The sequence below is a fragment of the Solanum pennellii genome, chromosome 11 (genome assembly GCF_001406875.1).
Source record: "Solanum pennellii chromosome 11, SPENNV200".
In the NCBI taxonomy this organism is placed as follows: Eukaryota; Viridiplantae; Streptophyta; class Magnoliopsida; order Solanales; family Solanaceae; genus Solanum; species Solanum pennellii.
The window spans coordinates 19,630,709-19,654,529 of record NC_028647.1 but is presented as its reverse complement, the minus strand read 5'-3'; the positions used below and the strand labels follow the sequence as shown (position 1 = coordinate 19,654,529).

Genomic DNA, 23,821 nt, shown 5'->3' with positions numbered 1-23,821 from the left:
CTCTTCTTTTAGTATAGCAGTGGTGAAAAATAGACTAATGTTTCTTGATGGTTGAATATGATGGCCCTCTTGGCGTTTGAATACAATGGCCTTCTTGGCATTTCAATATGAATGGACCTCTCGGCAGTTTGAATATGAATGGCCCTCTCGGCGTTTGAATATGATGGCCTTCTTGGCTTTTGAATATGATGGCCCTCTCGGCAATTTAATATGAATGGCCCTCTCGGCAATTTAATATGAATGGCCTTCTCGGCAGTTTGAATATGCATGGCCTTCTCGGCATTTTGAATATGAATGGCCCTCTCGGCGTTTGAATATGATGGCCCTCTTGGATTTTGAATATGATGGACCTCTCGGCAATTTAATATGAATGGCCTTCTCGGCAGTTTGAATATGAATGGCCCTCTCGGCAGTTTGAATATGAATGGTCCTCTTGGCTTTTGAATATGATGGCCCTCTCGGCAATTTAATATGAATGGCCTTCTCGGCAGTTTGAATATGAATGGCCTTCTCGGCAGTTTGAATATGCATGGCCTTCTTGGCATTTGAATATGATGGCCCTCTCGGCAATTTAATATGAATGGCCTTCTCGGCAATTTGAATATGAATGGCCTTCTCGGCAGTTTGAATATGCATGGCCTTCTTGGCATTGAATATGATGGCCCTCTCGGCAATTTAATATGAATGGCCTTCTCGGCAGTTTGAATATGAATGGCCCTCTCGGCGTTTGAATACAATGGATTTGACTGTTAATGTTGTATTCTTTGGTCAAGTAGATATGTTTCACTCTTAATCAGATATTTGCTGATAGGCTCTCCCGAAATAGTTGGTTGATAAATATATTATCTTTGATGATCTTATTTATTCCTGCATCCACAAAAACAATGTTAGTTTTGGAACACTGATCTGTGTTGATTTCTTCCAATCGTCTTGCTTCTTATCTTGCTATCTTTGGAAGTTTGGTTGACGCTACGAATCGCTATAGACAAAAGACAAGATCATATTTAAATTAAAACACTTGTTATGTACGAAGTTTATAAAAACATAGTTTTAAAGAAAATCTCTGCCAATTGATTGTCACGACATGCACGACACAAACAAAACCCTTTGTCTCAGATTCTATCATGATAGGTATCTTTTTGGAATTTCAGAACTCCTTGTAGATATGTCATATTGAAGTACTTGAAGTTCACTCTGACGTTCCGAGTACCCTTGATGGAATTTTTGAGGCCTTCCTCAAAAATTCTGTCCCAGTTAAATGTTTTAAAAGAAATTTGATGGCAATCACGAAGGTCATGATATCTTGCAATTTTTGGATATTTCCTCAAAATCATACCCTAATCGGATATTTTGATATGATCTTTGACCTTTGTTTGTAAGAAAGAACTCTTTGTGTAGAACTTTTAAGATCCTCTCAAAAATTCTGTCCCAGTTTCCATTATGAAGGGAAATGGAAATCTTATTGGGAATATGACCGAACCCTTGTGGCGCCTACGTATCCCGTTGAGGCAGGAATCAGGTCAAACGTAGTTCCCCTATCGATGGTTAACATGAATAAGAAATTTTGATAAGAAAACGACCGAGGCCGACATAGGTCGCCTACGTATCTCGTTTTTGAGAATTCAGGTCGAACGTAGTTCAAGTACAGAAGGAATGTCCCAAAGATTAATGCGACAATGATTATGAACAAATTGCGATTACAAGGAAATAAAGGAAAGAAATAACATTCTTCAAATGTAATATCTCTTGACGGCATCTGAATTGATAGCTTTTCTCCATACTCTACCATCCATCTCTGCTAGGACCAAAGCTCCTCTTGACAGTATTTTTTGGACAACATACGGTCCTTGCCAGTTAGGTGCAAATTTCCCTTTATATTCCTCTTGATGAGGGAAAATGCGCTTCAACACCAATTGACCTATCTCAAATGTTCGAACTCTTACTTTCTTGTTGAAAGCACGAATCATTCTCTGTTGATACAACTGGCCATGACAAACGGCACTCATTCTTTTCTCATCAATCAATGTTTACTGCTCATATCGATCACAAAACCATTCGGCATCGCTCAATCCAGCTTCCTGAATAATCCTCAAAGACGGTATCTCAACTTCAGCTGGTATCACCGCCTCTGTTCCGTATACTAACAAATACGAAGTTGCTCCAGTTGAAGTTCGAATTGTGGTGCGATAACCTACCAAGGCATAAGGCAAATTTTCATGCCAACATTTGTAGTTGTCAATCATCTTTCTCAATATCCTCTTGATGTTCTTATTGACAGCTTCCACAGCTCCATTCATTTGAGGACGATATGCAGTTGAATTACGGTGGGTAATTTTGAATTGTTCAAATATCTCTTTCATCAAATAACTGTTAATATTTGCACCATTGTCCGTGATGAGAGACTCAGGAACTCCAAAATGACATATCAAATTATTGCGAACAAAATCAGTCACAACTTTCTTCATCACAGCTTTATAGGAGCAGCTTCGACCCACTTCGTGAAATAATCAATGGCGACCAAAATAAACCTATGACCATTGGAGGCATCAGACTCAATTGGTCCAATAACATCCATGCCCCATGCTGCAAATGGCCAAGGAGAACTCATTGCATTGAGCTCGTGAGGAGGTACTTTGATCAGATCTCCATGTACCTGACATTTATGACATCTTTGGACAAATCGAACACAATCATTTTCCATAGTCATCCAGATGTATCCTGCCCTTAAGATTTTCTTTGCTAATGTAAACCCATTCATATGCGTCCCAGACACTCCAGCGTGCACTTCTTCAAGCAATTTTGTGGCTTCTACAGCATCCACACATCGTAGTAATCCCAGATCAGGAGTCCTCCTATAAAGAATCTCCCCATTCAAAAAGAAGTTGTTTGTCATTCTTCGAATTGTTTTCTTTTGGCTACTTGTTGCTTTTTCAGGGTATTCGCCAGCTTCTAAGTACCTTTTCACATCGATATACCATGGATTTCCATCGATTCCTTTTCCACATGTAAACAATGCGCTGGTTGTTCTTTTAAATCTATCTCAAGTGGGTCAATGTAACTCTTTTCTGGGTGTTGTATCATGGAGGCTATGGTTGCGAGAGCATCAGCAAACTCGTTTTGTATTCTCGGGGTGTGTCTGAACTCGGTCTTCCCAAATCTTTTACATAACCTCCGTACCAGTTGTACGTAAGGTAAGATTTTAGGATTCTTCACGGCCCATTCTCCTTGAATTTGATGAATCAACAAGTCTGAATCACCAATTATCAGTAATTCTTGAATGTTCATTTAAAGAGCCATTCTTATGCCAAGAATACAAGCTTCGTACTCAGCCATGTTATTAGTGCATCGAAATCTAAGCTTCGCTGTTGCTAGAAAATGTTGTCCTGATTCAGATATCAATACTGCTCCAATTCCTGATCCTCTAGAGTTAACTGCTCCATCAAAGAACATTCTCCAACCAGGATATGATTCTGATATGTCTTCCCCTACAAACAATACTTCTTCATCAGGGAAATACGTTTTAAGTGGTTCATATCCTTGATCTATTGGGTTTTCAGCAAGGTGATCGGCCAAGGCATGGCCCTTGATTGTTTTCTGATTCATGTATACAATGTCAAACTTACTCAACAACATTTGCCATTTTGCTAGCTTTCCTGTGGGCATTGCCTTCTGAAATATGTACTTGAGTGGGTCCATTCTTGAAATAAGATATGTTGTATAAGCCGACAGATAATGTCTCAATTTTTTAGCAACCCAAGTCAAAGCACAACAAGTTCTCTCTAAGAGGGTATAACGAGCCTCAGACGATGTGAACTTCTTGCTCAAGTAGTATATAGCTCTCTCCTTTCTTCCAGTATCATCATGTTGTCCCAACACACACCCAAATGCGTTGTCCGAGACGGATAAATACAATAACAAAGGACTACCCGCACGTGGTGGCACCAATACTGGCGGATTTGAAAGGTAACTTTTGATAGTCTCAAAAGCCTTCTAACATTCTTCGGTCCACTTGGTTGGCGCATTCTTTCGTAACAACCTGAATATGGGTTCACAGATCACTGTTGATTGGGCTATGAATCGACTGATGTAATTCAGTCTCCCTAGAAAACTCATTACTTCCTTCTTAGTCTTTGGAGGAGGCAAGTCTTGAATTGTCTTGATCTTGGAAGGATCAAGCTCGATACCTCTTCTACTAACTATGAAACCGAGTAACTTCCCTGCAGGTACTCCAAATGCACACTTGGCTGGGTTCAACTTCAAATCATACCTACGTAACCTGTCAAAGAACTTTTCCAGGTGCGTCAGATGATCTGAACTCTCGCGGGATTTTATGATGACATCGTCCACATACACCTCAATTTCTTGGTGGATCATATCATGGAATATGGTGGTCATAGCTCTCATGTAAGCGGCTCCAGCATTCTTGAGGCCGAACGGCATCACTCGATAATGGTAGACTCCCCAAGGGGTGATGAATGTTGTTTTCTCTGCATCTTCTCCATCCATTAAGATCTGGTGGTATCCCGCAAAACAATCTACGAAAGATTGCAACTCATGCTTGGCACAATTATCAATGAGTATATGGATGTTTGGCAACGGGAAATTGTCTTTTGGACTTGCTTTGTTGAGATCTCGATAATCCACGCATATCCTAATCTTTCCATCTTTCTTCGCTACTGGAAAAATGTTAGACAACCAAGTGGGATAGTTAGTCACTTCGATGACCTTCGATTCGATCTGCTTCATGACCTCTTCCTTTATTCTTAAACTCAGATCAGTTTTGAACTTTCTGGTTTTCTGCTTTACCGGACAATACTCTGAATTGATAGGCAACCTATGGGAAACAATATCAGTGCTTAATCCTGGCATATCATCATAAGACTAAGCAAACACATCGATGTATTGTTTGAGCAGCTCGACCAATTTTTCCTTTTCTATTGCTGTCAAATGGATACTGACTCGGGTTTCTCTCACCGACTCGTCATCTCCTAAGTTGACTATCTCTGTCTCATCCAGGTTGGGATTTTTATTATCTGCAAGGTTCCTCAAGTCGTCAGTAAGGTGTTCAGACATCATAGTTTCCTCATCATATTCTTCACATTCATCTTCATTGACTTTACTTAGTTCAACGTGTTCGTGACATGTCATGATATTGGCAAGTTTAGATTCATTTTTACTGAAAAGAAAATAAAGCAATCATGTTAGATAGAAAGAATTTAAATGTATATATTAGAAAGTAATTTGCAAAGGCAAGATAAAAAATAAACGAGGTTTTTCATTGGAAAAAAGGCGTACAAACTTTGATCATGACTCATGTCAACGTGAGTCATTTACTTTTTAAACATTACGATGAAAATAAAGAGACGTAAAAGGTTGTTTCGGGCCTCGTCCGAACTACACCGATTTTCAAAAGTAAAACTTCAAATCTTGTCTTTGTCTACCAAGCAATTCGATGAATCATAAGTGGAGTGGCCACCCAATTCTGTAGCATCTCTTCAGGTTTGGCATCTCGGATGGTGGGTGTCGCAGTGCATTCTTCCAAGATCACAGCACAATCTCCTTCATCAAACAGTCGTCCCATCCCTTCCACTAGACCATCACTCTCGGACTCTAAAGCTTAAGCCACAAATAACTGGTACAATTCTGGAATAAGCTTTGGTATATCAAGGCCATGTTTCTTCCTTGCTTCTGCTTTGAATAATTCCTCCTTTGTTGGGGTATAACCAACGCCAAAGCGGAAATATTGAAGTGGGATAGGAAGAGGTTCGGATATGCCATCCAAATTCTTGCCCAACCCACGTCTAGGCTCAAAATCGCTTCTTAGCATGGTTGTGGCAAGCATTATATACACCGATGGCATTGGTGTTTGCGGTGTTATATCTTCAAAAGCAGCATTCATTATCTCCACCATGTGAAAGTCAGTACCTTGAGATGAATCGTCAATAACGGGAACAGAGAAGCCAGGGTAACTACGATTACTCCCTTCACCATGAATGACAATTTCATGGTCCTCCCAGATGAACTTCAAGATTTGATGCAATGTGGATGGAACTGCTCCGGTCGCATGGATCCATGGTCTTCCTAGCAACATATTGTAGCTTGTGGATATACCCATCACTTGGAATTCATTGACAAATTCTGCAGGCCCCATTTGAATACAGAAGTCTACCTCCCCCATGGTCTCTGTTTGCGAACCATCAAACGCCCTTACATTCATGCGACTTTGACGGATTTTTCCAACATCATGATTTAGCTGAGTAAGGGTTGATAACGGGCAAATATTGAGTCCTGAACCATTATCAATCAATACTCGAGCTACAAACTTTTCCCTGCATTTGACAGTGATATACAAGGCACGGTTGTGCATCATTCCCTCAATTGGTAACTCCTCTTCTCGAAAAGAGATTTGGTGACTCCCAATGACATGACTAACCATAGTTGCCAGATTATCACCACTTGTTCCCGTCGGTACATCTGCTTCATCGAGTACCTTCAACAATGCTTTCCAATGGTACTCAGAACTCATCAATAGAACCCAAACAGAAATTTGAGCGGGAGTTTCTCCAAATGCTTGACAATGGAATACTCCTTAGGCTGCATTCTTCGCCAAAACTCTTCAGCCTCACCTTCTGTGATCGGACTTTTTCGGTTCTCCTTTCTTCGTGTTTCTTGAGCTAACTCTTCCGGAACATAGCATCTTCCAGAATGTTTCATCCCTTGAGCTGTAGCCGCCTGGCCAATGAACTTTTCTTTGGCCTGCTCGTTGTTTCTTTCCTTTGCCAAAGCAAATGCCTGATGAGGTGCAGTTATTACAACAAACTCTGGATGAGCCTTTATGATCAAAGAGGCCACTGTTGGTATGAGTGAGTTGACATTTGTTTTACCGACGGTCCCATTAGCGAGCCAATCTTCGTCACTTTCAATCATATTGATGGTCGCTTCCCCATGATTCGGTAATGGGTTAAGATTCACATTGGGGGAAGGGGCCTGAAGAGTGATGACTCCATTATCGATCAAACTTGAATCTTATGTTTTAAATTGATACACCCTTCTGTATCATGTCCTGCTCCTCCAGAATGGTAAGCGCATCGTTGATCCGCTCGAAAGAACTTTGTTGTGGGATTAATTGTCCTTGCGTCTACTGGTTGGATCAATCCAGCTGCTCTCAAACGCTCAAAGAGTTGGGTACGTGTTTCTGCCAAAGGAGTGAAAACTCTGGGAGGCTTTCTTTCTAGGTTAAGGCGGGGTAAATTATTGGTATTTGGGTTGTTTTGTCCAAGACTTTGGTAGGCTGGTACATTGGCTTGGTGATTTGGTTGTGTGTTTTGGTAGGTTGGTGGTTGATTTTGGTAGATAGGTGGTGATGGTTGGTAGTTCTGTGATGATAGTTGGTAGTTCTGTTGTGCATAGTAGATTGGAAGTGGAGCTTGTGGAGGTGGTTGGTAATTATTAACGGTGGAGAATCGGTTGGTGTTTCCAATGGCAGAACCAGACCCAAAATACCTTTGTGGCCTTGACCTTGGGCTAAAAGATACAACGGAGACATCCTCTTTCTTTTTCCTAGCAAATCGTGCGGCCATGGATGGTGAGGATTTGTTGGCAGCCTGCAAAGCAGTGAGACTCGTAATCTTCCCAGTTTTGAGTCCATCCTCAATGGCTTCTCCCATTTTGATCAGCTCCGAAAACTTTTGTCCCATCGTGGGAAACATCCTTTCATAATACTCGGGCTCTTAAGCTCGAATAAAAGCAGATGTTATTTCGCTTTCAGTCATCACAGGTTGTACCTTTGCAGCTTCTTTCCTCCAACGACACGCATATTCACGATAGTCCTCCGTGGTCTTTTGCTTGATTTTTTCCAAATAGTATCTATCAGGATCTGCTTCGACATTAAACTAGAATCTTTCCAAAAAATCTTTGGCTAGAGCCCCCCATGTAGACCACTGATGGAGTTCTTTAGACGTGAACCATTCTAACGCCTCCCCACTCAGGCTTCGACTAAACAACCTCATAATTAATGTATCATTTTTCCCAATACCCACAAGTTTGTCACAATAAGCTCGCAGGTGAGCTATGGGATTGCCAATACCATTGAAGGTTTCAAATTTTGAAATTTTGTAACCTTCAAGTATTTCCAAATCAGGGTGCATGCAAAGGTCTTCACACTCAAGTCCTGTGATTTTCCTTGAAGTTTGAACACTTTTAACTGCTTCAGAGATGGCCTCCTTCATGACATTCATTTCTTGTTCACGCTTTTCTTCTCTGAGCCTCCACTCCTTTTCCATCTCTTCATAGTGATCCAGCTCCGGTTGAACAGGAAAGCTAGGACATGGTTCAGGGATTGTGTAGGCTGGTGGAATTTGGAATGTTACGGAAGGGTATGTCGGCTGGTTAGGCAAAACACGTGGATTATTGGAGACTGGGGGTGGGATTTGGTAGGTTGGCGTGAAGTTTTGGGAGTGATTAGTGTTAGGTGCTTGGTTCTGATTTGGTATTGGTGGTGGTGTTTGGTAGGAAGTGCTGGCGTAAGGAGCGTTGGATACAGTTAAGTCAATGGTATGAGGATTAGGAGTGGAAGTGATGGGTCCTGTGGTATGGATCGGGAAGTAGTTGGGTAACGGAGAACTTAATGATGGAAAATGAGGAGGAGGTCTTCTAGTTTCAAGGGGTGGTTCATTCGATGCAATGGCCAGTTTGGCCAAATCTTTGGTTTGTTGAAGCTCTTCTTGCATATCTGTAATTCGTTGCATTAATTGAGAGATCAGTTCACTCTGATCAATGAGTTCAACATTTCTGATGGTCACATCGACTATTCCTGTTTATTCAGAAGTACCAGACATTTTGCTTTTGCCTTTATCCAAAGAGTGATCAGAGAAGGATGGTATGATTGCTTTAGATCTTGTAAAGTAGGGATGGTCTGCCAGTTTGACTTCAACACAGATCAGTGTTTACCTGTAGAGAAAAATCACTCAAAAGACACATATGTTATTCTTTGTTTTTAACGAGATATGCAAATAAATTGAAAAAAATAATAATAAAAATAACAATAATAATAATAATAATAATAATAATAATAAACACATAAGTGTCATTTTGCTTCAAGTAGATTAATCCACAGAAATATTTTGGGTGAACGGGAGGACTCTAATGGAAATGAATCTTTCTGTGATAGAATTAGGAAGGTCGACTTGCATAGAATGCTGTTAAATTCTTCCACTCATGAAATTTTCAGAATCTTTCACTAATAATGGAGAATAAAAATTAAAAAGATAGGGACCGAGCCTTAAGTAGGCTGCCTACGTATCCACCAAGGAAATCAGGCCCGACGTAGTTCGAATTACATAAGATAACTTAAACCTACCCTTCCCGAAATTGATAGAGAGACTAGGCTCGATAAGAGCTTCTTACATACCCCCTTATGGGCTCAAGTCTCGCGTAGTTCTTGATAACAAATAAACTTAAACACAAGAGGTACGTTACATGAACCTAAATCTACCCCACACTCTTTTATTTCCCTTTCAACCGTAGGGTGACGATCCAGTGCTCTCATCATCTGAACGTGCTTTTGTTTTTCCTTTTCCTCTCATGGAAGAAGCATTCCCAAAATTTATCTTTTTAATGGCTCGTTCAATTTTGGGGATCTTTGCAGTTGCTTTAGTGATATTAATTATCTCTTGATTGATTTTTGCAATCTTTCTTTTCACTGAGGCTGTTTCCATGTCAACCTCAATAATTCTCTGTCGTAGCGTCCATTCAGTTTGGTCCAGTATTGCAAGTCTCCTTTTGGCTGCAGCTATCCTTTCTTTAGTCTCGATAAATTTTTTTAACATTAACTCTTTAGTTTCTCTGTCACTAACCGAAGCACTGGGTGAGATTGGGGCGTTGACGTCTTTTTTGGACATTCTAGAAAATTTACCTTCCTGTGACGGATGAATAAAAATTTAAGAAATTTGGAGTAAATGGATATATATTTCTGAGAAACTCGAACGACACTTCAAGAATGATTTGGACGGACTTTATTGTTGTGAATTTTAATATATGCTTAGGGTGCTCTAAAAATAATAGTGGATTAGTTCTGCTTTAGACAAAACAGCACATCACAACACACAACAATTTTATCAAGCAGTACACAAATAATTTATATCGCGTCCTAGATTTGTGACCTTTTATGCCAAAGGTAGGCCTAAACGTCAAACATAATGTGATTATGATAGATTGATCCAAGCCATTAATTTGTGACAACTCGAGTTTGGAACACAAAGACAAAAATAACCATTAAATACCAATAAAATGGTATAACATAAAAATGACACAAAATAAGGACAAAGCTAAGATTCAGCTTGAATGTTGTTATCAATCATGCCGGTGGAGGAAGTGATCATGACGCTTCCACGTTGTTAGGCCCTGCTCTAGCATTATCCAAATATTGCATTATACTTTCCATTTGAGCCCACATTTCAGGGGTGACCGCTTTCGTTCTGAGATGAGAATGCCTTATCCAGATCGTCGTCCCAATATCCTCAAAACCTTGTTCGCCTTCTGGACTCATGCTGTTGCGATTTTCTCGAAGCCACACCTGATTTTTTTGAATTTCTCTTTCGGGATCCTTTTCTATATCCATCGTGAGAATATTGTTCCATTCATGAAGTATCTCTCTAGCTCTAAGAACTTCGATGTTTGGTCCGAAGGAAATTTCAGAAACACTCATGTTGGCTCTAAGAGGGATTACTTGTGCTCGACCAAATTGTTGAAGTACGCGCACCGGAGCATAAGGTTGGAGACTTTTTAACCCAATAAGCTCGATATAGTAGGACCTCTTGCATCTGATATATGCCGGGGAATGCGAGAGTAATGGATATTTCCACTGAATTTGGTCACTGGTGCAGGAGGTCAGATATTCATACCAATCATCAGTACCAACCGGAGATACAAACATTTTTGTCCTGTCGAAAAAACTGTCAATATGATTTAAGTTGCTAAAGCATATGTCATCCATATTTTTACGCTTGTGAAAATGTTCCAGTGCCCACACTTGTAAAAGAAGGTTGCAACCTTCAAAGAAGTTTGCTTCCCCTCTCTTACATTTCCCAAGAGCTCGAAATATTTATGCTAAAATCATGGGAACTAGAGTGAGCTCTTCGCCATTAACACCTTCAAAAAGTACACGAGCCACTGAACATATGCATGTGCTGATATGACCATGTTCTCGTGGAAACACTAATGTTCCTAGTAAAGCCACAGTAAATGCGATAGGGCGTCTAGATTGCCAATGAACAAGAGTGTAAGAGAATTCCTTCCTAAACATTTTGTAACTATTTGAGCGTCCATACCTTTCATATAAGTAATCCAGAGAAACCCAGTTATGTTCGAAGCATCGAAGTTTCTTTTCATTTTTCAGTCCTAAGTAGCGAAGAAATTTCTTCCCTAATTGACTGCGAGGAATAATTTGACCTTTTCCTCGATACTTCAAACAGGTAAAATAATGTATTTCCTCCAATGTAGGTGTTAGTTCAAAGTCTTTGAACGTGAACACAACACGGTCTGGATCCCAAAACTGAATCAACGCTCTAATCATATGTTTATCTGGGTTAACCTTGAATAGCATAGTGAGGCACCCCAACCTTTTTGCAATTGCTAATTTTTCACTTGGAGTAAAATTCTCCCACCAGGTTTTCAATTTGTACGGAAAACCCTCGACCATCCTAATCTTGGGCACTTGAGGGACTGAATTCATCTACAAATTTAAATAAAATAAAATAAAATAAAATAAACATATAACATCCAAACTCACTATGTCAAATTTAGGCTTGGATCCGTCTATCATTATCACGTTGCACAAAATATATTCATTGGTCGTTGGGTCGTGAAACCCATTGACGTAAGGGTGGACTTCTTAAATGTTGAATCGATACCCTTGATCGATCCATCTAAGGCATATGCATGCATGACTTAAATTGAGGGGTGGTTTAGCTCTATCTTATGTTTTCTAAGATTTGGCTTTCTAGACACAAAGTTCCCGAGTGGACAACTCGAGTGAGAAGGCTACGCGGTTACGCGGAAAAAGATTCGGACACCCTGCGCATATACCAACTCCTAACTTTACGAACTTTGAAAGAAGCTTTGCGGGTGCACAAAGCACACCTCGCGTGTACGTGTGATAATGTGAATTTCCAATAAGTGGAGAAATATGAATGGAATGACAGTTTATAAAGCAATATAAATATACAATTGATGCAAATAATAACAGATAAACAGTTTATATCACATAAGCATAAACAATAAGGCATTAGGCATGTAATATAAGCAAACAAATAAGCATATGCCAAACACATTAATAATTAACCTAAGTTTATTATGGTTAGAACCTATTAAATCCCCAGCAGAGTCGCCATTTCTGTTATGCCGTAATTTATATATCCTTAGAAAAATCACTTTTTGAAATGTTCTAAGTATAAAATGATTTAGAAGAATATTTAGATAGAGTTGCCACTTAATTTTTTAAATAAATTAAGAAAACTTGATTTAAAAAGATTTTAACAGATTAAATCTTAATAAATTTAGAGAAAACGGGTAAGAGGTTCTTATTTGTGCTTCAAGAAGGTTTTTAAGGCATTTGAAGCACCCGCTAACACGCGGTTATCCTATGACTTAGGTTAATTTTTTATTTTTATTTTTATTTTTTTCTTAGAAACATGATTTAATATAATAATTAACAATATTCGATCAATTTTAAGAAAACATTTAAACAAAGATTAATTTTTACTTTTTATTTTAAGAAAAATGGAACTTTAATTAGTATTTGAAATTGATTATAAGTGAATAGAATTTAACTAAATTAGATTTTTTTTTGAATCATTTTAAAAGATAATTACTCAAACCAAATTGATCAATTTGAGCATGAAAACACATTTTTTCTTATTAATGGAAGAATAAAAGGTTCACCTAACTTAAATAATATTATTATTTTTTTAAATAATAAAATGGTTAAGCGAAAATCAATAAAGAATATATATCTTTTAAGAACATAGGTTTGACTTACTAAAGATATTAATTTACTCATATACTTCACATAAAAAAAATTATTGTAAAAGATGTTTATATAATAAGTCAACATAAAAATAATTCATCTTTTGGGGATTTAAGTAAGTTAATTATCAATTCTAAAGTTAGAGCTAAATGAAATTAGTCAACATAATCAAAATAATTAGGAGAGTGAAAGAGAAAATGAAATTGGGCCCTTTCTTGGGCCAATTTCGCTGCAAGTTCTGGGTTTTAACCCAATCCCGTTTTTTGTATACATAGACTGTATATCGGTGTATATTGACGTATATATCAGCTCTCTGCGTGTATCTCCTGCTTCCGAACACATGTGTTCCGCCTCAGCCTTATATTCCCACGTTTTCGACCTGTATATTGATGTATGATGAGCGTATACAGTGTATACTGAATGTGTACAGTCCATCTTAGGATTTTCTGACACCTGCAATCGGTATTTCCAGCCCTATACTTCCGTTCTATTGCATTGGCTGACTCGATAAAAGGTAATGTTGTCCTTTGGCCCAATAATGCAAGGAGAGGAGATGGAAGTTCATGGCGAACTCAGAGAAAATTTCACATGTAAAAGAGCAAGAAAAGAAGGTTAATGTTAAGAATGATGACATAACCATGCATTAAAATGAAACTACATAACCAGGGAGGTATACCAAAGGCTTGCTAAACTCAATTGAGACCAAAACGTACAAATACATTTAAACTAGCAAGCTACTACTTAAACAAACAAGTAGTATTGAATGGAATTCCCTTTTCATGAACAAAAACTTGACAATTCAAAAAATATGGCAGACAAAATTCATGTATTTGTTGACTACACTAACTAGGCACCAAAAATGCATTCACTTTTCCTTAAAAAAAGAGTGTCTTGAGGTGATGAAGCCCCACTACTGTATCCTTAACAATTTCAAACTAGATTTTATTTTAGCTAACTAATAAGTCATACAAATGCTAAGGGAGAAGAAGATGGATTCCAATAAGAAAGGTAGCAAACAACAAGTTATATGAATATGGAATTGTAAATTCAAGACATGAACAAACTTCCAACAATCCACAAATTTAAACTTAAATGGCCTCCTTTTACTCAAAATAAACACCTTAAATTTAATGTCGCAACTAAACTTAAACGAACATTATTGCGATAGGGGTATCCAAAAGTTGAGCATTTTAGCAGGAAGGATAAACTTATAAGACGAGAAGTGAAATAAGGTCTAATCCTTTCTATTACAGTAACTCTCAATGCAAATTAGTAGCAGCGAACAACTTATCAAATCTACAACATCTTCATAAGTGCAGTATTTTGAAACAACCACATTGACAAACCGAACAGTCTTAACACATTGAACTCGGTACACATTTAGACGTAGGCCAATGATTGACATGTGAGCTAAATTAAAACAGGATTATGGTGAACTACAACCATAACATCAATAGCTGGGATATGAGAGAGACACGACCAACCTTCAAATCGTCTCAGAACATGAATAACTATTAAGAGATTAAGCTAACTATGGAGAGAAGCTATTGCGATACATCAAAACGGCAAAGAAGACAACTAAAATGCACCAACATATAGTGAAGAAACAGAATGATATTCATCAATCATCATGCTCGAAGTCAAAACCAAATGTATAGGGTAATAATTCGAGCGAAAATTAAAGAAGATTCAGCTAGCTTTCGACATATGATCCAGCCAATGAACCTAACTACAAACACATAAACCCAAAGGAATCTTATCATCACGTTGACTCATGCTCACGATTCAAAATTTCACTGGAAAAATGAAGTTTATATTGAGGACTAGAAAAGAAGAAACTAATTGGTATCCATGGCAGAACCTTTACCGAATATCGACTACATAATACATACGGAAATAAGGGGGGGAAAATTACCTTTCTTGTAGCAGCGAGACTAGGACGACGAGCTTGATCGTGAAGAACTCCACCACTATGAACCGATTTCGATGAGCTCCAGAAAGCAAAACAACTCTTTTTTTTTTATGAAATTCCCTCTGTTTTAACGCAGTAAATTAATGTTCGAAAATGTTTTCTCCTCCCCTTTGACAGTGATATTCGACTGGTATTTATAGGAAAAGAACTAAAACCGGTTAGAGGGGAAATCCGGTAGATTAAGGATGAATTCAAATTTCAAAATGCTCTTTTTCGAGGCAATAGCTAAGAGGCGTGGGGGAGTTGTATCTATACTCTGAAAATCCGCCAAAGGGGGAAAAGTGGATGTGAGGGCGATGGGTCTGCAAGCGAGAAGGACAATGATGGTACACTATAACGCCGCTTGGAGCTGGAGTCGCCCGATTTTGAGGAAAAAGAAGAAGAAGGCGTACAATGGTACTGTTGGATGCCGCTTCTCGCTGGAATTCGGTGTGCATCTGACTTGGAGTGTACTGCTTTGTTGCATTATTTCCGCTGATTTTCAGCAGAGAAGAAGACCTACATGATGGGTCGGGTATTTGGATTTGTGGGTTTGGTCTTTGGGGAGAGAATTGGGTCTGGAAAATTAGTCTGAGAATGAGTTGGGTTGGGAATTGTTGATGAATGTAAAAAAGAAAGTGGGTTGGAAATTAAAAACGAAATGGGCTGGGAGAAGAAAAAAGAAAAATGGGCCTGGAAATGGGAATTGGTAGGCTGGAAATTAAATAAAAAGGAATGGGCTCACTATTGAAGAATAGGCCCAAAAATTGAATTGGAAATTTAAGAGGGGTTAATTTAATGAATAGCCAAATTAAATTAGGATAATAAATTTGGCTAAACCTTAAATAAAACGAATTTGTATTAATTAATCAACGAGCTTCTTTATTTAAGTAAAATAATTATTTTAATTGTAAAATAGTGATTCAAAATATAACCATAATTTAAGCTAAATTAGTTAAATAGAATACTTACTAAAATTTAAAATATTTTGAGAAAAAATCGTAAAATATACCAACTACATACATAATATTGTAAAATATATAGGCTATCTAAAATTATAAGAAAAATGACAAAAGTATTCTAAATAACATTAAGTTCATACATTATTATTATTTTTTGCAAAATTTATAAAACTAATTATTTTAAATTGTTTGGAAATTTAAGAAGCTCGAAAACTAATATATACCGGGGATGGTCGAAATTGGGTGTCAACAGCCTACGTATCCAAAAAGGAAATCAGGTCAAACGTAGTTCAAAATTACAAGGAAAAATGAAAGGAATGAGGAAGGCTTTGGGCATAAGGTCTGAGAACAATAAAGCCAACTTTGTTCATAAGAGTCTTGTCCTTATCAATTTCTCTGATGTGATTTACGCTTCCTTGTCAAGTGCCTAACGTATATCTTTGTAGGATCTCCTTGAACGATGAATGTATTCGCCATAGAAGGATTGCAATTGTTGTTTTGTGGTCCTTGTTGCACTATAATTTTTCCTTTTTCAATCATATTCTGAATCTTATTTCTCAATGCTGCACATTCTTCGGTGTCATGACCTTGAATGTTTGAATGATAGGCACAATTTTTGGATAGATCAAAGTTTGAAGTAGAGTGCTTGGGAATCCATCCATTTATTGGTCTTAGAAGTCCTTTAGCCCATAATCTGTGGAAAATGTCAGTCAAAGTTTCCCTTAAGGGAGTGAAGACACGAGGTTTCCTCACCTTATGTTGAGATACCTGAGGGTTGGAAGGCTCAAGAATAGCATGAATTTGCTCAACATTCTGATTTCTTTGTTTCGGAGGTATATAGGTAGATGCATCTTCGTTCCTTTCATCTAATGAGTCTTTCAGGACTTGAAAAGGAATTTGTGTATCAGCAATTTTTCCAGACTGAATGCCATATTCTAACTCTTTTCTAATTCGAATTAGACTGTCAAAACTTTGAATACCAGCGAAGAACAGGGTTTTGTAATATATACCCTCAAGTGATCTGAAGAGAGTTTGGACCAACTTCTCTTCATGCGGTAAGTGACGTATCTTGGAGGCTTCCATTCTCCATCGTATGACATATTCCTCAAAAGATTCATGACTTAATTTCTTCAATTTGAGCAAATTTAACATTGTAGGGTCAACCTTGTTATTAAACTTGTATTGTTCCACAAAGTCTCGAGCCATGTCTTCCCATGCGAGCCATTTGTCAAAGTCTTGTTTGACGTAGCAAGTGAAGGCTATTCCTGATAAGCTTTGAATAAATAACCTCATTAGGAGAGGTTCATTGTTTTCTAAGCCAACTAGCCTGCTGCAAAAATCTTTCAGATGTGCCATTGGATCCCCATGTCCGTCGAACATGATGAATTTTGGAATTTTAAATCCCGACGGTAATTCCACTCCTAGGTGTAGACATAAATTTTTATACCTCAGGTCATGAGCAGGTATTGAGTTTAGTCCTCCATTCACCTTTTTCTCCAAGTCATGCATTTTTCGCTGCAGTGCATCTAGCTTAGACTTCTCTATTTTGTCACCTATTCCCTCATATTGTAAATCATCAAAGTTGAGGCGTGTGGGAGACCTTTGTTGAGAGAGGGTCTGAGTAGGATGAGGAGAGATGGTCCAAAAGGTACTTTGTGTTGGACGAGAAGAGGTGTGATTTTTTCGAAGGTTGAACATATTTGTCATATTGCAGGTTCTTAGTCGAGCCCAAAATCCAAATACTAGACAACCTTTAGTCAAAAAGTAAATAAAACACAAAAGCGAGTGATTATATAGTGAGCCAAAATTATAATTTCAAATAAATGACACAGTACCCTCAAAGTGGGACAATTATAACAGTTAATAGAATAAGGTCACATAATTGGTTCAAGTCATATTTGCCAATTTGAACTTTAGAGTCAAAGAAAGTCTTTAACTCCATTTTGACATAATGACTTGATTTAAGTATGATGATCAAATTGACACATAAGTATGCAATTTGTCTAGAGGGTGTTGGTCCCTTTAGACGATAGGGTGTCTACTAGTTATGTGGATTGATACCAAGGGTCGAATCACCTAGGGCTTATGCAACATGAATGACCTAACTAAGACTTCTATGAGTTGGCTTGACACGGACTTGAAAGGAATTCTATGCGAGAGGCTCGTGATTTCGCGGTAGTAAAACTATCCGTTACGTCCACGCATATGCCGACTCTCTATAATAGGTGTTTTAAGTGAAATGGAGTAGTTGTGAGAGGTGCAAAGGCACAACTTCACGAGAAAAAAATAAAAAAGGAAGAGGTTCCCAATTGGGGGAAGTATGAGCGAATGACAGTTATCAAAGCAATGAACACTTAGCATCTAAATTGAAAAGCGGTAACATATAGGGAGTTTATAAAAAATAAATAAATAAGCATAAACAAATAAAGGAAATTAAATATATAAGTACATTAAAAAAAATCACGCGAATAAGGAAAGAGGGTATGGGATTAAACATGTAAGTAAACAAAATAAGGGAAAAAGGAAAAGGTGAAACGTGGTAATTAACAAATAAGGAAGAGGGAAAGGATGGAACATTGAAAGAACACAATAAATAAGGCAACAAAATGATAAACATCTAGCAAACAATGAAATAACCAAAATAAAGTAAACCCCACATAAATAAACATGAAACACGTAATGGTAAGAACCTAATATCCCCAGCGGAGTCGCCATTCTGTCGCGCCCCATTTTTCACAAAAATGGGTTTTGTGCACGACCTAACAACTCTTTTGGGATTTTGAGTTTAAGGAGTCGCCACCTAACGAATTAATGCGCGTTAGGGCACCTATCTAACCTCCCTAAGTCTAGTTAAGGTCAACGATCCATAGATTAGGGTAAGGGTTCAAATTACCTCGAGTGGTAGGTGTTAGGCATCCCTCGAGGTCCACAAATGTGGGTCCCGGCCGTATCTCATGCAATCTATGTGGGGGTTACAAGTAGCAAATAGGTCACTTCATTTATTAATTTATTTAAGTTTCTAAGTGGTAACAAATATAAAACAATTAAGACTATTTTATTTTTAATTAATTAATTTAGATATGCAAGGCTAGGTGATAGCAATAAATAAACAATCAATTTTTTTTTATTTTAACATACGAGACTATGTTATAAATAAAATTTGCAAATATTAAGCAATTAATATGTGCGAAAGTAAAGTTTTGAAAATTGAGCAAGTTTTGAATAGGATTTTTTATTAAAAAAAATGTTTGTTTCTTTATAGGGGTGATGCCACGATATTGTTGATCGCACTCCTCCACCATAGAAACAATTTTGATTTGAGGTCGGTCNAGTCGGTCTAGAAAAATAACAATAGTTTATATTTTTGAAAATGATTTAAAAGATTTAGTTTGCATATAGGCACATGAATATTTACATATACATACACATAATTCCTTTTAAAAATCATGGGTAGGTGGTACTTCCGGGGACGCGTCGGTTTAATTTAAAAATTGGAACTAGACCTCGTAGTTCCTTTGACTTTCCCACTAACGCTAGGTTAGGAGATAGTGCTTATAATTTATTTTAAAAAATAAAAAATGTCATAATCAATCCAACGTTTTAAAGGAGGATTGAATAATGACTTTTAAAAATCATGTCGCAAAACTTTGTAAGAAGAAAAACTAGTAGAACATTAATGTAGTAAATTTATTAAATGCAAAGATTTTACTATGAAATGTATTCAAAAGCCAAGTAATTTGTTAAATGCATAAAATGATTTTAATTTTATTATCATTATTATTTTAAGAAAAACAACATAATGCATCATAAATGCGGAAAATCTTTAAGAGCACAAATAAGATTACTAATTAATAATATTAGCTAATTAAAAAGGGGGCAAAAATATGCACAACAAATTTTATTTTTATTATGGATATGCTAAAAGTTTATTTACAAACCTACAAACATGATTTCTAAGTGTTCAAAACGGAGTAACACATATATGCATGATTTTGTAAATCTAAATGACATGAACGTTTTAATCCTTAGGCATGGTTTCTAACTTTAAAAATTACAATGAACAAGTAGCATGTAGATCCCCTTCCCTTAGACGATCCCCCAAATAAATTTATATATGAGAGCTTTAGAGTTATACAAATATTAAAAAATTCAAATAAATAAAAAAAAATATAGATTTAAAAATATGAATTAAACAAATAAATCTTTCTTCATGGCTAATCTTCAACTTGAACTTCAAGTTTGAAACCTGTCAAAACAATCAAATAACTACACAAGTAATCACAGTTTATTTAGTCAAGATGAGACACATATGCAATTATTTAATGACGAATTATACATATAGAAAAGAACAGACAATAGCTTACACAAATGTGTGAATGTAAAGTTAATGTAAATGCTAAGAATACTAACCAGTTAAGCAAAAGAAATGATAGCAATGAAAACAAATTGATCCAACTTTTACTCGAACAAAATCAAAGTAGTAAAGTAGCGGAGAAGAACACTTAAATGTTTACCGGAATCTTAATGTATTTTAAGAGTAGCAAGAGAGTAATGAGAGAATGAGGAGTGATGAGAGAACTTGTGATTGACAGTGTATGTCAGTTGATGATATAATGAAGGGAGGGGGTCTTATTTATATAGCAAAGAGGGGCACACAATTAAGGAAGAAAATAATTAAATAAGAGCATATCTTGGCAATTTTTCTTAAACAAATAATATAAGCAATCAATGGAGATCTTTTACCAAAAATAGGTGACTAAAAATCTGCACATATTTAAATAAGGACAAAGCATTATCTCTAGAAGGAAAAGTAAATATTTACCACAATCACAATGATTCAATTGAATCCGAACCTAACTAAAATATTAGCAATAAGGAAGATAGAATATTTAGGCTAAATTGCATAATATTTTCCTTATTAGAAAGATAAGACAAATCAGCACATATTTATCATCAACTATTAATAAAAAGGGCAATTAAAAGAAACTATTAAGAGTAATTAGATGACTGAGCAAATTGGCAAGAAAATAATCAATTGGAGAATTAATCAAAAAGTAAACTCTTATTATCGATAGATAGAAACAGGTTGATCTGCAGGAGCAAATAATAAGGCATCGATTAAATTGAAGATTATCAATTTCATCAGTGAACAACATCAACAGTATCTCAATGTAACTTTATAATCAAGGGATGATTTTTTACGATAGCATAAAAACAATTATATTTAATAATGAAACTAAGAACTTGAATGATAAATCACACAAGAACACTAACCTGGACAAATCTGTTAAGATCCATTTTTTAGTAACTCGAAATCCTTGACAAATAGATGCTCCGCCGGAGCTTGCTGCTGGTTCCGGTGGTCCTCGTCTGGCTGCTGGTTTTTCTCCTTGCTTGGCGCTGCTGCTTGTGTTTGCTGGTCGGAGCCGCTGGAGTTGCTGATCATCGGAGCTGCTCTCTGTTGTTGCTGGTGTTTGCTGGTTCTCGAGTTGCTGCCTGCAAAAGAAGTAGGTGAAAAGAAAGGGAGAGAGAGGGAGAGGGGTGGCGACAGAGGAGGAAACGGGGGGCGAAAGAAGGGAAGAAGAGGGAAAGGGAGATAAAGAGGAGATGAAGGCGGGAGAAGAGGAGAGAAAGAGGAAGAAGGGAGGGGGAGGAAATGGAGGAAAGGAGCGTCGCCGGTCGGAGCAGCCTCCATCGCTGCTGTTTCTCGCTGCTGGTGTTGTTGGAGCTGCTGCCTACGTCCCTGCCAGAAAAGAGAAAAATAACGAGGGAGACAGGAGGAGGGAGGCAAGGAGGTCGCCGGTGAGGGGAGAAAGGGGAGAGAAGAGGGGAAGAAGGAGAGAGAGAGAGGAGAGGAGAAGAAGGGCGGAAGGATAAGGGCGGCTGCCGGAAAAGAGAGTGGGGCGTCTCCATCTCCGGCGTTCGCCGGAAAAATTGGAGAGGAGAGGGGGTTCTGGCAGCTGACTTTTTTGGAGAAGAGAGGGAAAGAATGGGAATGAATTTTAGGTTTAGTTATTTGATAGATTAACAGAAGGATTTGATCTTAACCGTTGATCTAATTTGAAATGAAGGGCAAGGATTAGATCTAGGAATTATTTAAGATGGATAGATGAGATTAAAAGATGAAAAATTAAAATCAAATTGGTTGGAGGATTGGAATGGCTAAAATTGCAATTAAATTGGCTAGAATTGAAATGAAAGAGTGGCTATGATTGTAATAAAATTTTAATTGGAGTGGCTAAATTGGAAGAAATTATAATAGAATAGGCTAGAATTTAAATAATTTTAAGGAAAGTGTAGGAATTACTATTTAATTGAAATACTACGTTTTAAATATTTTTATGTAATTGAAAATCATTTAATTCTTAAAACATTTGAAATTCATTAATAATTGTAAAATATTTTAGTAATATTTACGATAATTTTATAAAGTAAAACATACTAAAATATATAATTTTCAAGCAAAGTCGACAAAAAATTCTAAAATTTAAAATATGTATTTAATCGAATAGTATTCCTAAAAATGGTTAAAGGTCGATCAAAATTGGGTGTCAACACACGCCATAAAAGGAAAACAAAGAAAAACACAAGTAAGGCTCGGTACGAGACAACATGTACTGAGTAGATATTATCGGTCAACTCAAAATAGTACCTAATATACAAAGAATAATAGTATGAACTCAACTATGACATTTAACAGGTGGTAAGCAACAAACAACATGAACAAGTGACTACATAATCAATCACAATATCAAGCACACCCATAAGAGCTCATGCCTCCATGTCATGCTCATTTGAGAAATGGATTCTTTGAGATTGAGTACATTAAGTTAATTCCATATTTTTTCCTTTAATGTTATTGTATTGGAACGTGACACTCCGATCCAATTATATCATGTCAGAATGTGACACTATGATCCAAGAATACCGTGGCGGAGCGTGACACTCCGTTCCAAGAATACCATGTCGGAACGTGACACTACAATCCAATTATGTCGTTAATTTATAATTTATTTTCACCACTTCCAATTCATTGATAATATTTCATCAATCCTTCTTTAGGCAAGGCATCATTTCGATAAAGAGGGTTCAAAAATATAAATTTCACGGTCTCAGAATTTCGAACCAATCAAAAACACACAACCAAGCCACACAACCACACAATCAAGTACATATGAAACTTTATAATATCATTCAATACATATCAATCACTATTAAGAGTTTACTATCAAATATCATAAACCATAACCTACCTCCACCAAAGAATCGAAGTCACGCAAGCTGCTTTTCCAATACTTTTCCTTTCTTCAATGCTTCTGAACCTTTCCAATCTATAAAATATATATACATAATTTATAAGTTAACAGGTCTACAAACATCATATTACTATATGTCTAGCCTAGACCCAAAATTCACCTAACATTATAATCAATTTCCTAAAATTCAAACCTAAGAGTAAGTCTTAATTCCTCCACTTATCACAATTTTAATAATAATAATAATAATAATAATAATAATAATAATAATATAGTATAATACACCAAATATTTAATTACCTATCTCAATATATCAAACTTTGATTTCTTATATCATAACAAAATTATAATATTAAAATTAGACCAGTGATTACGACACCAGTGGCAGGCTAGCAACACCATGAAGCCAATTTCATTTTGACGTGCATAATCAAATTGATTATGAATAGCAAACAGCACCCTAGTTGCTGGGTATTAATAATTGATCCAACTTTTTAATCACCATTCAACTTAAATTCTTCAACCAATTAACACTTTCCTAACCTTAACTCTAATCAATTATATATACCAACTAAAAGTTAGTCTAACAATCAGTTCTCTTCTTAAATTTTGTTAACACAAATAATAT

The 23,821-nt window shown here is 36.8% G+C and overlaps 1 pseudogene; it reads right to left on the bottom strand.

Annotated features, from left to right (window-relative positions):
* Positions 1-1,730: 1,730 nt before the first annotated feature.
* Positions 1,731-4,869, bottom strand: LOC107003733 (annotated as a pseudogene).
* Positions 4,870-23,821: the final 18,952 nt, after the last annotated feature.